General features: G+C 35.9%; 1 pseudogene; it reads right to left on the reverse strand.

Moving 5' to 3' along the window:
- Positions 1-9,293: 9,293 nt before the first annotated feature.
- On the reverse strand, positions 9,294-9,899 carry LOC149197046 (S-adenosyl-L-methionine-dependent uroporphyrinogen III methyltransferase, chloroplastic pseudogene; annotated as a pseudogene).
- Positions 9,900-13,187: the final 3,288 nt, after the last annotated feature.

The raw sequence follows: 13,187 nt of genomic DNA on the forward strand, positions 1-13,187 counted from the left end.
CCTTTTTTTATTAGATAAAAAACAATATCTACATCATCTGCCCAAAATTGTAAGGGAAATCCTGCATGCAATCTCATACATCTTGCATGGTCCATGATTGTCCTGTTCATCCTTTCTGACACACCATTTTCCTGTGGCATTCCTGCAATTATATTCTCTCCGTGAATTCCATGTTCTAAATAGTAGCTATCAAACTCTTTGTTGCAGTATTCACCTCCATTATTTAATCTGAGACATTTCACTTCTTTCCTGTCTCATTCTCAACTAAATCTTTCCATTCCTTAAAAGTATCAAATATATCAGAATTATTTTGAATACAGTAAATCCAGGTTTTTCTAATTGCATCATCAATAAAAGTAACATGACAGTGAGATCCATCGAGATATGATACCTGAGTAGGTCCCCATACATCTGTATATACAAGATGTATTTTTTCCCTCTAATTTTCCTTCCAAACTCTGATAAATCTGACTCTCTTCTTTTTTCCATAAACACTTTTTTTATAGAAATCCAAATCAACATGCTTCAAACCTAGCAAAAAAATTCTTGAGTGAAAAATTTGCATCGCTTTCTCATTGAATGTGCCTGAGCCTATGATTCCACAATGTCGTATCTGCTCCTATGGAGGTTAAAGCATTAACAAAATTAGAAATACCACTGCATAAATACAATGTACCAACCTTTTCTCCTTTTGGTATTACCAAGGATCCTTTAGTGACCTTCCAGGTTTTGTCTGTGAATGTAGTTACACAACCTTAACCACCTAACTGATTTTTTGAAATTCGATTTTTATTCAGATCTAGAACATGCTATACCTCCTTCAAAAACCATTGGTTTCCATTCTGTTTCTTTATAAAATCTTACCCATTTCAACGATTTTACAGGGTTTATCATTTCCCAAATGAACGTGTCCAAAATATCCTTGAACGTAGTCATGAAAATGTTTCCTATCCTATGTGGCATGGAATGAGGCCCTTGAATCTACCACCCAAGCATCAATAATATTCTCTAATGAAAGAATAAAAGCATCTTGACACACATAACTTGTCACATTCGCTTCATGATTGTCCTCTTGATGTCCATCTCCTTCTTTTCCCTCTTGAGATTTGCAGTCTTTCTTTGAGTGTCCTTTCTTCCCATATTTTGAACACACTATCCCTGATGTGGATTTGGATTTTCCTTTTCTTGACTTACTATGATTTCCTGGGCTCCTTCTTTCCATTTTGGTTCCCCTAGTCTTTGCAGTCAAAGCATTACCTGATGTCTCACCTAAGCTTTTCTATCCTATTTCCTTGCTAAGGATAGCACCAATAACATCATCAAACTTTAAAGTACTAGATTCAGATGCATAGTTATTGATAGTCATAACTAATCCATTCCAACTTTCTGGCAATGAGCATAGAAATAACAGATCCCTAAATTCATCATCAAAATTTACCTCTACAGAACTTAACTAACTGGTAACTGCGTTAAATTTATTTTAATGATTAGCAACAGATCCACCTTCTAACATCTTCATATTAAATAGATGCTTCATAAGAAATAGCTTATTTTAGGATGAAGGTTTTTCGTATATTTTGTCCAATGCCATCATTAAACCTCTTTTTGTCATTTCCTTTGAAATGTTGAATTCCATCGATGCCGCCAAACACAACTGTATTGTTCCTAGTGTCTTTCTATCGAGAATATCCCATTTTGCATCCATCATGCTTGTCAGTTTCTTTGATTTTCTTCTGAATGATAGGTAAAAATATGTCTGATATAGAAAATCTTCCATCTGCATCTTACACAGCTGGTAGTTTTGGACGTTAAATTTCTCAACCCTAAACTTACCATCTTTCCCCATTGCTCTCACTCAAACCAGGAACCCTTCTCTCCTACGAGTTTATCAGCCAAATAAACCTTCAGATCTGATACTAGTTGTTATAAATTAATTAATGGAGCAATGAAATACATAAAATATTGTGGAAAAAAAATACAGAACTGCATAAAACAAGAGAGACACAAATATACATGGTTCACCCAATTGGGCTATGTCCACGGAGAAACAACTATTCCTTGCTTTTATATTATCCAACAAAATGAAGAGACACAACCTACAATGGTTCCACTGTAATTTCCTCTTCAGTCTGACATAGCCTCCTCTCTCTCTCTCACTTAAAATAATAATACAAATCTATACACAATTCCCTCATATAAATCGAGGGTTTCCTTCTAGAAAAAAAACCTCAAAATAACATAACCTCTACTGTTAGATCATCTACCTAATGAACAACTCATATTGTCTGTGAAATTACAATATTTTACAAGGAAAATTTTCATCTATTTTTAGCTTCGAGGCCACTACCCCTGATCCCTCGCAGGGGGATACATCCCCCCCTATGTGGAGGGGTGTACAGTCTTCCTGGGGTATACATCCAACTGAAATGAAAACCTCTGAATCAAGAGTATAATTAGGTTTCATACCCAACGGAATGGATCTGTACACTAGGCCCTATCATAATGGACTTCTAAGAGTTATATATGAGCTTTAAGCAGAAAAACCACACTCATACATTGTGGGGACTCTAGACAAGTGCTCCTACTATCATGAGCTCGCATCAAATGGAGAAGCTTTTAAAAAAGGTCCATCATGGGATAGTTTCACAATTTAATGCCATCCATTCCATTGAATCCACTCCTCCTAACATTCATCCTGACATGTAACAGGTATTAGATAATCACAAATAAGTCTTTGACAAACGTAAGGAGATACCACCTTCTAGGGGTGAACATGATCATAACATCCCTTTGCTCCAGGTACCCAACCATCAAATGTCTGCCCCTATTGATATCCTTTTTCACAAAAGAATGAAATTGAAAAATCATCAAGGACCACCTCGAAGTCAGTTTTATATGTCCTAGCACCAACTATCATTCATCTCGAGTGGTCATGCTTTTAGAGAAAGACAGTGAATAGCACATGTGTCTAGAATTTAGGGCCCTTAACAAGCTCACCATCTATGAAAAAATTATTATCCCAATAGTTGATGGTCTGCTTGATGAACTGCATGGTGCCAATTTTTTTACCAAGTTGTACCTCTGCTCGGGCTATCATCAAGTACGGATGAAGGAAGTTGATATTCCCAAGAAAAACTTCCAAACTCATGACGTCACTTATGAATTCTTGGTCATGCCATTTGGTCTTTGTAATGCCTCATCCAATTTTCAGAGACTCATGAACCACCTTCTGAAATCATATCTCAAAAAATTTGTCGTGGTCTTTTTTGATGACATTCTCATCTACAACATAACATGGGGCACACACCTTCACCATGTTGACCAAGTATTGCAACTACTCCAAGATCATAAATTATTGGTCAAATTATCCAAGTGTTCCTTTGGAATGGAAGAAGTAGAGTATTTGGGACACATTTTGGGTCGTGAAGGAGTGAGGGTTGATCCAAAAAAGATTTAGGAAATGCAAGATTGGACCCTACCAAAAACCTTGAAGAGTTTGAGGGGATTCTTGGGTCTCATGGGCTACTATTCCAAATTTATTAGAAATTATGGACGCATTTCTCAGTGCCTCACTAATATTCTCAAGAAAAAATAATTTCTCTGGACTGACATAGCTCAACGGGCCTTCTTGGCTTTTAAACAGGCCATTTGTTCCACTCCAGTATTGGCCCTACCAGACTTCACAAAACCTTTTTTGATTGAATGTGATGCTTCAGGTGTGAGCATTGGCACAATATTAGTGCAGGAAGGTATACCATTGGCTTTCACCAATCAACAACTTGGTGGAAAGCATCTAGGTCAATCTACATATGAGAAAGAAATGATGGCCATCTTATATGCAGTAGACACTTTGTGTCCATATTTATTGGGGTGTCATTTCCAAATCCGCACTAACCATCATAACCTAAAATATTTCCTATAGCAACGTTTATCTTCACTGCAAAATAAATGGCTCACACAAATGTTGGGATATGATTATGAGATAATTTACAAGAAGGGGCATGAAAATGTAGTGGCCAATCCCTTATCACATCAATTTGAGGAAGAGGGAATCCTTTTATCCCTCTCTCTACCCGTACCAGATCAGATTGAAGAAGCCCATCATGAATGGTTCTCCCACCCCTCTCTTTCCAAGCTCATTGACTGATTATGAGAAAATCCTAATTCCTCATAGGACTACTCTTAGAAGGATGATGTTCTTCTCTATAAGGATCGGGTAGCGCTATCCTCAACCTCCACCCTCAAAACCTACATCCTGTAAGAGTTTCACTTCTGTGTAGTTGTAGGACATTCATTCTTTCAAAAGACTTATGCACGAGCACGTCGCTCTTTCTTTTTTACCATCTTGAAGCACAAAATTCTTACTTTTTTAGATGAATGTGAAGTATGCCAATGCAACAAAGGGGAAACAATCAAGCTATTAGGAACCTTACAACCCTTGGCACTCTATGCTTATGTCTGGACAAATGTTTCCACGGATTTCATTACAGGTGTCCCAAAGTTAGGAAAAAAATCATTCATCATGGTGGTTGTTGATGAACTTTCCAAATATGCTCATTTTTGTGCTCCACCACACCCATTTACGCCAACATTGGTGACTTAAGTTTTCATGAACCAAATCTTCAAACTGCATGGCATGTCGACTTACATTGTGTTTGATCGAGACCCACTTTCACCAACAATTTTTGGTAGGAAATTTTCAAGCTACAAGGTACGCAACTCCAACTAAGTACAACTTATCATCCCCAAACTGATGGTCAAACAGAAATAGTCAAAAAATGTTTAGAGACCTATATGCAGTGCTTCACTTCAGACAATCATCATCAATGGGTATAATGGCTTCCTTTAGTTGAATGATGGTATAATACTAACTATCATGAAGCCATGAAGATGACGCCATATTAGGTAGTGTGTGGACAACGCCCCCCTCCACCATCTTCTTATATCCCCATATCTTCCAAAGTACAGGCAGTTGATAAGCTCCTGTAGAACCATGTCACCATGATTTCTCATCTCAAAGATAAACTACATCAAGATCAAAATCGAGTGAAGCAATAGGCCGACCAACACCGTTTAGAGAGGTCATTTCGAGTAGGTGACCAGATGTTCCTATGACTACAACCTTATAAGAAAACTTCTCTCAAAGAAAAGGGTTTCCATAAAATAGCATCAAAATTCTATGGGCCTTATCAGGTACTTCATCATATCGGAACATTCGCCTACAAACTGGCTCTACTGACTACTTCAAAAATCCACACAGTCTTCCATGTATCTTGCCTCAAGAAATTTGTGGGGAACAATTGTAGGATTCAAACAATTCTTCCAAAATTGGATGAGGAAAGTTCACATTGGCTCCAACCCAAACAGGTCCTCAATACTCATGAAATACATATTCACGGCTGCACTATCAAGGAAGTCCTCATCAAGTGGAAATACACCTCTCTAGAAGATGCGGCATGTGAACCAACCACTATTCCTCAACAATTTCCATATCTTCAACCTTGAGGAAAAGGCTTAATTTGATGGGGGAGGGCATGTTATCGTCCAACCCTAACCCCTTTATTTATGTGATAATCCCAAGGGGCCTCATCAAAGTCATAGTTAGTTAGTTGAGTCAATAAAGCTCGTAAGAAGTTATCTGCATTAATAATAATTGTAAGTAGTTGACCCACATTATAGAAAAGGGACCACAATTAGTTATAAATGGGCCATGGTTAATAAATAAAGTTTTTAACCCGTATTATGGAAGGGGCCACTAGTATTTAGGGTTTGGAAGTCATAAAGCTATAAATAGTCTTAGATAGCACAGGAATAATCATCAAGTTTTATTGTAATTGAGATCTACTTTGTTGGAGATTGCCCCCTCGAAGAGGCAAGTGAACATTGTATCCTGCTTCTGAATAATAAATATATTTGCATCTTGTCTCAATTCATGTGATATTTTTGTGTTTCTAGCAATATTGTTTCATATTTTTGGCATTCAGTTATTCTTGCAGGTCAAGTGCATAACAATGTCCCATGTTTTGTTGTAGATGAGTATATCACAAAAAAAGACCAAGACAAACTTTCATAGATATGGCTTGAGAAGGTGATTCATGAGACTCTGAAAGGTGGACAATTCATTACAAAGACCAAAGGGAATAACCAAAACATCATAGTGACCTTTCATGGCTTCTAAAAGTTTTCTTGGGAATGTTTGTTTCCTTCATTCTTATTTGGTGATACCTTGAATGAAGATCCAACTTGGTAAAGAATTCAGCACCATGGATTTCATCAAGGAGACCATGACGAATGAAATGGGAAACATATCCTTGATGGTGAGCTTGTTGAGAACCCTAAAGTTGGAATACATGCGTCACTCCCCATATTTCTTTAAGACCATGACTACTGGTGTTGAATAAGGGATTTTGTTGGGATGAATAACGTCTGCTTCTAATGCAATGACTTCAATGGGGGAGCAATACCATACCACGTGGGTTCATATTGGAGGATATATATTGAGGAAAAAATGACATAATATATTAAGGGATATATAGGGGGTAAAGGGTTTTTATATTCGCAAGTATAAAAAATGGAGCTCAAAGTTAATAAAAAAATATAAAGGGGTATAAAAAATGCTAATGAGAAAATGGATACCTACAATATCTAGTGCAATTGGGGGTTTTTTTAATTGGGAATGTGTATTGGGTTCGTATTGGTAGGGGGTTAAATAATGTGACTTTTAGGGGTATTTTCCAATATGTAGACAAATTAAAGGTATTGTTTAATATGCCATGAATGCAAGTGATAGGTCTTAGGTTCATTGAGTGAAGCCCCCGTGGCTTCTAATAGCTCCCTAATAATCATTTCAATCTCATTCTTTTGTGTGAAAGGATACTCTTAGGGGTGAACATTTATTGGTTGGCTACCAGGAATGAAAGGAATGCTATGATAATGTTCACCTTGAGAGGGGGGTAGCTCCTAGGGTTTTTCAAATACCTATTGGTGGTGACCCAACACTTGTTGAAAAACTGGATGAATGGTGGCAAGGCTAGATTCAATGGCTTGGGTTGCATTGAATTGAGAAACTACCACATGGTGACCCTTTTTTAAGAGCTTCTCCATTCTATGCGAGTTGATGATAGTAAGTGTGTCGCCCTAGAGTCTCCTAAGCGTATAAGTGCATCTATTCTATTTGAAGCTCATATATAGCTCCTAGAAGTCAATGGCATTTGGGCCTAGTGTTTGAAGCCATTAAGCTTCAAGGATGATATCACATCCTCTCTTTTCAATGGAAAACATGTGGATTTTAAGGTGATAGTCCTCCATCTAGAGCTCAATGTTCTTGTAACATCCTTTTCATTTCATGGTCCCCCCATCAGCTATGTGGATTTTAAAATTAGATACAACCCTCACAAAATAGTGAACATTCTCTGGGAACCATTTATGGACAAAATTATGTGTGCTTCCACTATGAATCAACACCACTGTTGGGCCTCCAAATTAACCTTAATTTTCACTCCATTTTCACCTTTTATCCTCATTTTGTCATCTCATTTCACCATATTATCATTACATCACCCTATATTTCTATTACCATATGAATTTATATTCTCATTTTCCAAAGTTATTAATTTCATGTATTTAGAGTGAATTTATGATTAAAAGTTAGAGAAATAACATGTATTTGCTTATCCCTAAAAGTGGCTTGAGTTTGATGACAAGTGTAGATCATTTGGAAGCTTCCAAGGCACCCTTATGTGGCCTCCCAAGATCAAATTCGAATTTCAACTCAAGAGGTGGACCATATTCCAAGGAGAAAGATCATGGAGATTTTGATGTGTCATGGGATTTGTTTCTAGTATTTAGGGATAAGTTGAGACAAGTGTGGGTCTAATAGATATTTAAGGGATCTACATTTATTGAGTAGATATCCCTAATTCATGTATAAATAAGAGGAGCATCCTCCAAATCATGTAATGAAGGAGGAGGAGGGAGAGAAAACAATTAGCAGTTATTCATTAGCATTAGATTTTTGTTCATTCAACATGAATAATACCATTTTCTCCAAATCATGAGTTATGAGTGTTGTTTGATTCTTAAGGTGTGATAATTGTTCATGTGTGCTCATTGAGGAATGGAAGGATCCCCATACTGAGATAAGTACACTTTGTTGTAGAATAATGTTGTGAATATACTAATTTCAATTCTAATGTTCATCTTATTTATTTCTTGTAAATACTTGTACATAATTTTAGTATGAATTCATGTTGTGGCCATGTTTTGTTGTGTGAAGGTTGATCTCCTTTCAATAGCTAGTTTTGATGTGAGAAGGAAAACCAGGAGCTCCTAAGTTAAGAGTCCCTTCTTCATGAGCTAGATTAAATTGAAATAAGATTTACTTTCTTATATGCTTTCCTAGATTACATTTATGTGAATATTGATTCCCTTTCAGTATCTAGAGATCAAGTCCTCCTAAGTTAGGAGACTCTTCTCCATTAAGAACTGAACTGAAAACAATATTTACTTGCTTTCATTTACATGCTTTCTTTCTTGCTTTCTTAGGTGTTTGGCAATGTTATTATAGAAAGATGGTAGAAGGAAAACTAGGACTCTTGAACAAGAGACTCTTCTCTATCTTCTAAAGTAAAATAATTCCATTGATCAAACATTATTTTTATGCTTTCATAGAATAGATCTGATAGTTTAGATTTGTAATATGCATTTCCATTCTAAACAAACTTCTTACACCTGTTTCATCTAAGGTCCCATATATATTGGTTTGCTTCTAAGTTTAAGTTAACATAAAAAAATGATTATATCAGCGACAATGAAAGATAGGCAGGTATATAGAACGCAAATGGGAAGACCTTACATATGCTCACTGAGAAAAATTCAATTTAATTGCTGGCATAAGATCTGATAGTTTCGTTGGCTGAAGCGCCCACATTAAATAACAACAACCATAAATAAAAAATAAAAAAAATCGATTATGAGAATCATTAGTCTGTGTTTCCGAGGAAGTGCAGATCAGATGTATGGTGCCTTGAATATCTTGTGAACTTGCAGCTTGAGCCCCTGCAGCAAGCAATTAGATAATAAAAAAAAAAACGCGCAAAGCAGGGCTACTGCTGTGGGTTCTGGCATCAAGCGAAGAACATGCAATCCAGCCATAGCACAAGCCCTTTCAACACGAGTTTGCTGAAACTGGTTAGAGGAACCTAACACTATTCGCAACACCCCGGTGTGTCAATGGGATTCCCAGTTCCGCTGCGATACCTGAAGCAGCAGTGATTCCCAGAATGACTTTTACTTCAACTCCTTGCAGTCGGAGGAAATCCATCTCTTCCAAACACCAATGGGTCGCCACCTTTGAGTCTGACAATAGTTGCTCCAGCCTCAGCAAAATTAAGGAGGAGTTGGTGAATTTCATCCTGAGTTCGACTATGGTAGCCAGCAATCTTTCCAACATACAGCAACCTGGCTCCAGGTTGAACCATGTCCATTATATTTGTGGATACCAGGCGATCATACAAAACAAGATCTGCAGTTTGCATGAGTCGGAAAGCCTTTAATGTTAGCAGCTCTGGATTGCCGGGGACAGTTCCCACCAGATAAACACTTCTCTTCTTCCTTTGAGAATTCTTCGTATCCCGCTGATTTCTGAGCAATTTTAGCATTTCATGTAACTGTGGCAGCTGCAGAGCAATGTCGTGCTCTTCTTCTTCGACAAACACTTCTTCGTTGGAGGATGATGAAAACGATGGCGAGCCTCCAGTAACTGAGGAATATTTATGCAGCCATGTGGGTGCCGAATGCCCTTCAGTAAAAGGGGAGGAGCCCTTCACATCGAGAGGTGATTGCAGAAAGCTGAGGAGCCATGGAATGAATGAAATAATTCTTTGGACTGGTGGATGCATTGGGCATCAAAGAATAATTATATAATACTTGCTGGAATTGTAATGGCCGTTGAAACAAGGGGAGAGACATCCATGAAAAGAAGATTCAAGCGACCCTCATTCTTCTTTTCCATTATTAGATTAAATTTGTTTTGTATTTATTGTAATATATTATTTTTATTTTTTTATTTTTGTTTTATATTTAAATATTTTTATTTAATGACTTGATTTCTTTTGATTTGTATATTATTAGTTATATTTTTTTTAATGATTGATTTGTTTTGATTTGTTTTTGTATATATTTAGATATAATTTATTAATGATTGATATCTTTTGATAATATTTGATTTGTATTAATATGAATTACGATTGTATTAATATATTACTATATTATTTATATTAATATATTAATATGATTATAATTATATTAAATTTAAAAAAAAAAATCAAAAACAAATTAGAAAAATCAAAATAATTAAAAAATAAAAAATAAAAAAAATATATAAAATTTCAAACCAATTTAAAAAAAAACAAAACAATTAAAAAAAATTGCAAATGGACATTTCATAAGAGCTGAAAACATTTTATGCTAACTTGTCTTGTTGGAGTTGGGAATTAGCGCGCAAAGGCAACAGGTAAAAAAATTAATTTCATTTTATTTTGGTTGCTAAGCATTCATACTCATTCTTGCATTTTATATCTTTCAAAAAGCTCTCACAATTTTCATGCAAGATTTGTACTAAGATTTTACAGGTGCGCGATGATCCAAGTCCATGTAGATGTGATCTTTCGAAATCACATTCATTATTGAAGCTTGAAGGAGTTAATTACAAATGTCGTGACATTTGTGGCTACAGAGAAATGTTTTGTTGTCATGATTTGTTTCCCACGCTTCTCTTTCAAAGCCTCATCAAAGTCCATTGATTCATTGCCATATCCATCATGACTTCATACATGTCTACTTTTCTGAGTCGCATACATTTTTACCTCCATTCAGTTCATCTTTTTCCCTCATGAATAAACCATCCATATCTCTACATTACCTTGATTTCCTTGCCATAAAAACTGTTTGACCATAACATCTTGTATCTATAGTCCTACCAATCATTTGTACGAACTCACGTTGACTGATGTGGGATTCCTTAAGGCCCACCTTTCAACATGTCTTGGCCCATCGACCTCAGCACCTTATCTGGGATAAAGACTAGAGTCACTATTAGTACCTTGAGGCTTGCATGCCCTAATGGCAAGTCTTCTCGCCAACGAACAATGGGAATACATTAATGTCTCTTGTTTGTTGGATCTTGCAAGTGGCTCGACATCAGCTCATTCATTCGCACTTCGCAAGATGTACTTGGGTACCTTGGCACTCATTGACATTAATGGTGAGTTTGCCTCGCATTGGTTAACGACATTCATCAATGGTCGGTAATCCAATGACTTCTTTCCATGTTCGACATCGAGACATTCATTCACATGGAAAGAATTGTGCCACGATATGGGACGAGATGAAGACTATATGATTCAGGAGCAGATTATTTTGGAACAAATTCAGTAGCAGTAATAAAGGATCCACATTCTCGACTTCATCCATCATATATGCAACCAAGACACAGATCACATTCTTGTATTCTTCATTCCATGATTCAACAGTAGGAGCTACACATTTCTACATATACACAGCTTGTCCACTCAGGTAAGTAAATGTATGTTCTTTCATAGCTTTTTATCATACAATTCCTTTAATACTAAAATTATAATTTTTGGAAAATGTTTCACCATGTTCATATTCACATCCATATTCCATTATCACCTTCCATATGTCATATATATCCTTTCTACACATATCATCCTACCCAACATACTTTTTCTAACCAACATACTTTTTCCAAACAACTACTATTGCATTATGATTCAAATGTTACATGTTTTGCAAATAATGATCAAAGAAAGAAAGGTTGATTACATGTTTTCAAAGACTTTTGATGCAACACAAAAACAATGAAAGTATTGTTACACAAGAACCAATACTAAGTAAATTTTGGTTGTTACACAAGAACCAACCAAACTAATATGTTGCACTCGATTAAATGTTTTCAAAGTCTTTTGATGCAACACAAAAATAATGAAAGTATTGTTACACAAGAATCAATACTAAACAAATTTTGGTTGTCACACAAGAACCAACCAAAATAATATGTTGCAAGCAAATGTTTTTAAGAGAGAAGACTTTGCAAAAAAAGGAACAAAGTTGTCAAAAAGGAAAATATGTGAAGTTAAAAAATCGACATCAGCCAGAGTTCATGTAAAAGCAAGACAATTCAAAAGATCAAATCATGATCAATGCAATAGATTGCATGAGGACATGCAATAACTTAAGTTGGGGAGTATGTTGGGCCTCCAAATTAACCTTAATTTTCACTCCATTTTCACCTTTTATCCTCATTTTTTCATCTCATTTCACTATATTATCATTACATCACCCTATATTTCTATTACCATATGAATTTATATTCTCATTTTCCAAAGTTATTAATTTCATGTATTTAGAGTGAATTTATGATTAAAAGTTAGAGAAATAACATGTATTTGCTTATCCCTAAAAGTGGCTTGAGTTTGATGACAAGTGTAGATCATTTGGAAGCTTCCAAGGCACCCTTATGTGGCCTCCCAAGATCAAATTCGAATTTCAACTCAAGAGGTGGACCATATTCCAAGGAGAAAGATCATGGAGATTTTGATGTGTCATGGGATTTGTTTCTAGTATTTAGGGATAAGTTGAGACAAGTGTGGGTCTAGTAGATATTTAAGGGATCTACATTTATTGAGTAGATATCCCTAATTCATGTATAAATAAGAGGAGCATCCTCCAAATCATGTAATGAAGGAGGAGGAGGGAGAGAAAACAATTATCAGTTATTCATTAGCATTAGATTTTTGTTCATTCAACATGAATAATACCATTTTCTCCAAATCATGAGTTATGAGTGTTGTTTGATTCTTAAGGTGTGATAATTGTTCATGTGTGCTCATTGAGGAATGGAAGGATCCCCATACTGAGATAAGTACACTTTGTTGTAGAATAATGTTGTGAATATACTAATTTCAATTCTAATGTTCATCTTATTTCTTTCTTGTAAATACTTGTAGATAATTTTAGTATGAATTCATGTTGTGGCCATGTTTTGTTGTGTGAAGGTTGATCTCCTTTCAATAGCTAGTTTTGATGTGAGAAGGAAAACCAGGAGCTCCTAAGTTAGGAGTCCCTTCTTCATGAGCTAGATTAAATTGAAATAAGATTTACTTTCT

The sequence above is a fragment of the Pinus tabuliformis genome, chromosome 2_2 (assembly GCF_031772625.1).
Source record: "Pinus tabuliformis cultivar Carrire ecotype Pingquan chromosome 2_2, CPIR1, whole genome shotgun sequence".
In the NCBI taxonomy this organism is placed as follows: Eukaryota; Viridiplantae; Streptophyta; class Pinopsida; order Pinales; family Pinaceae; genus Pinus; species Pinus tabuliformis.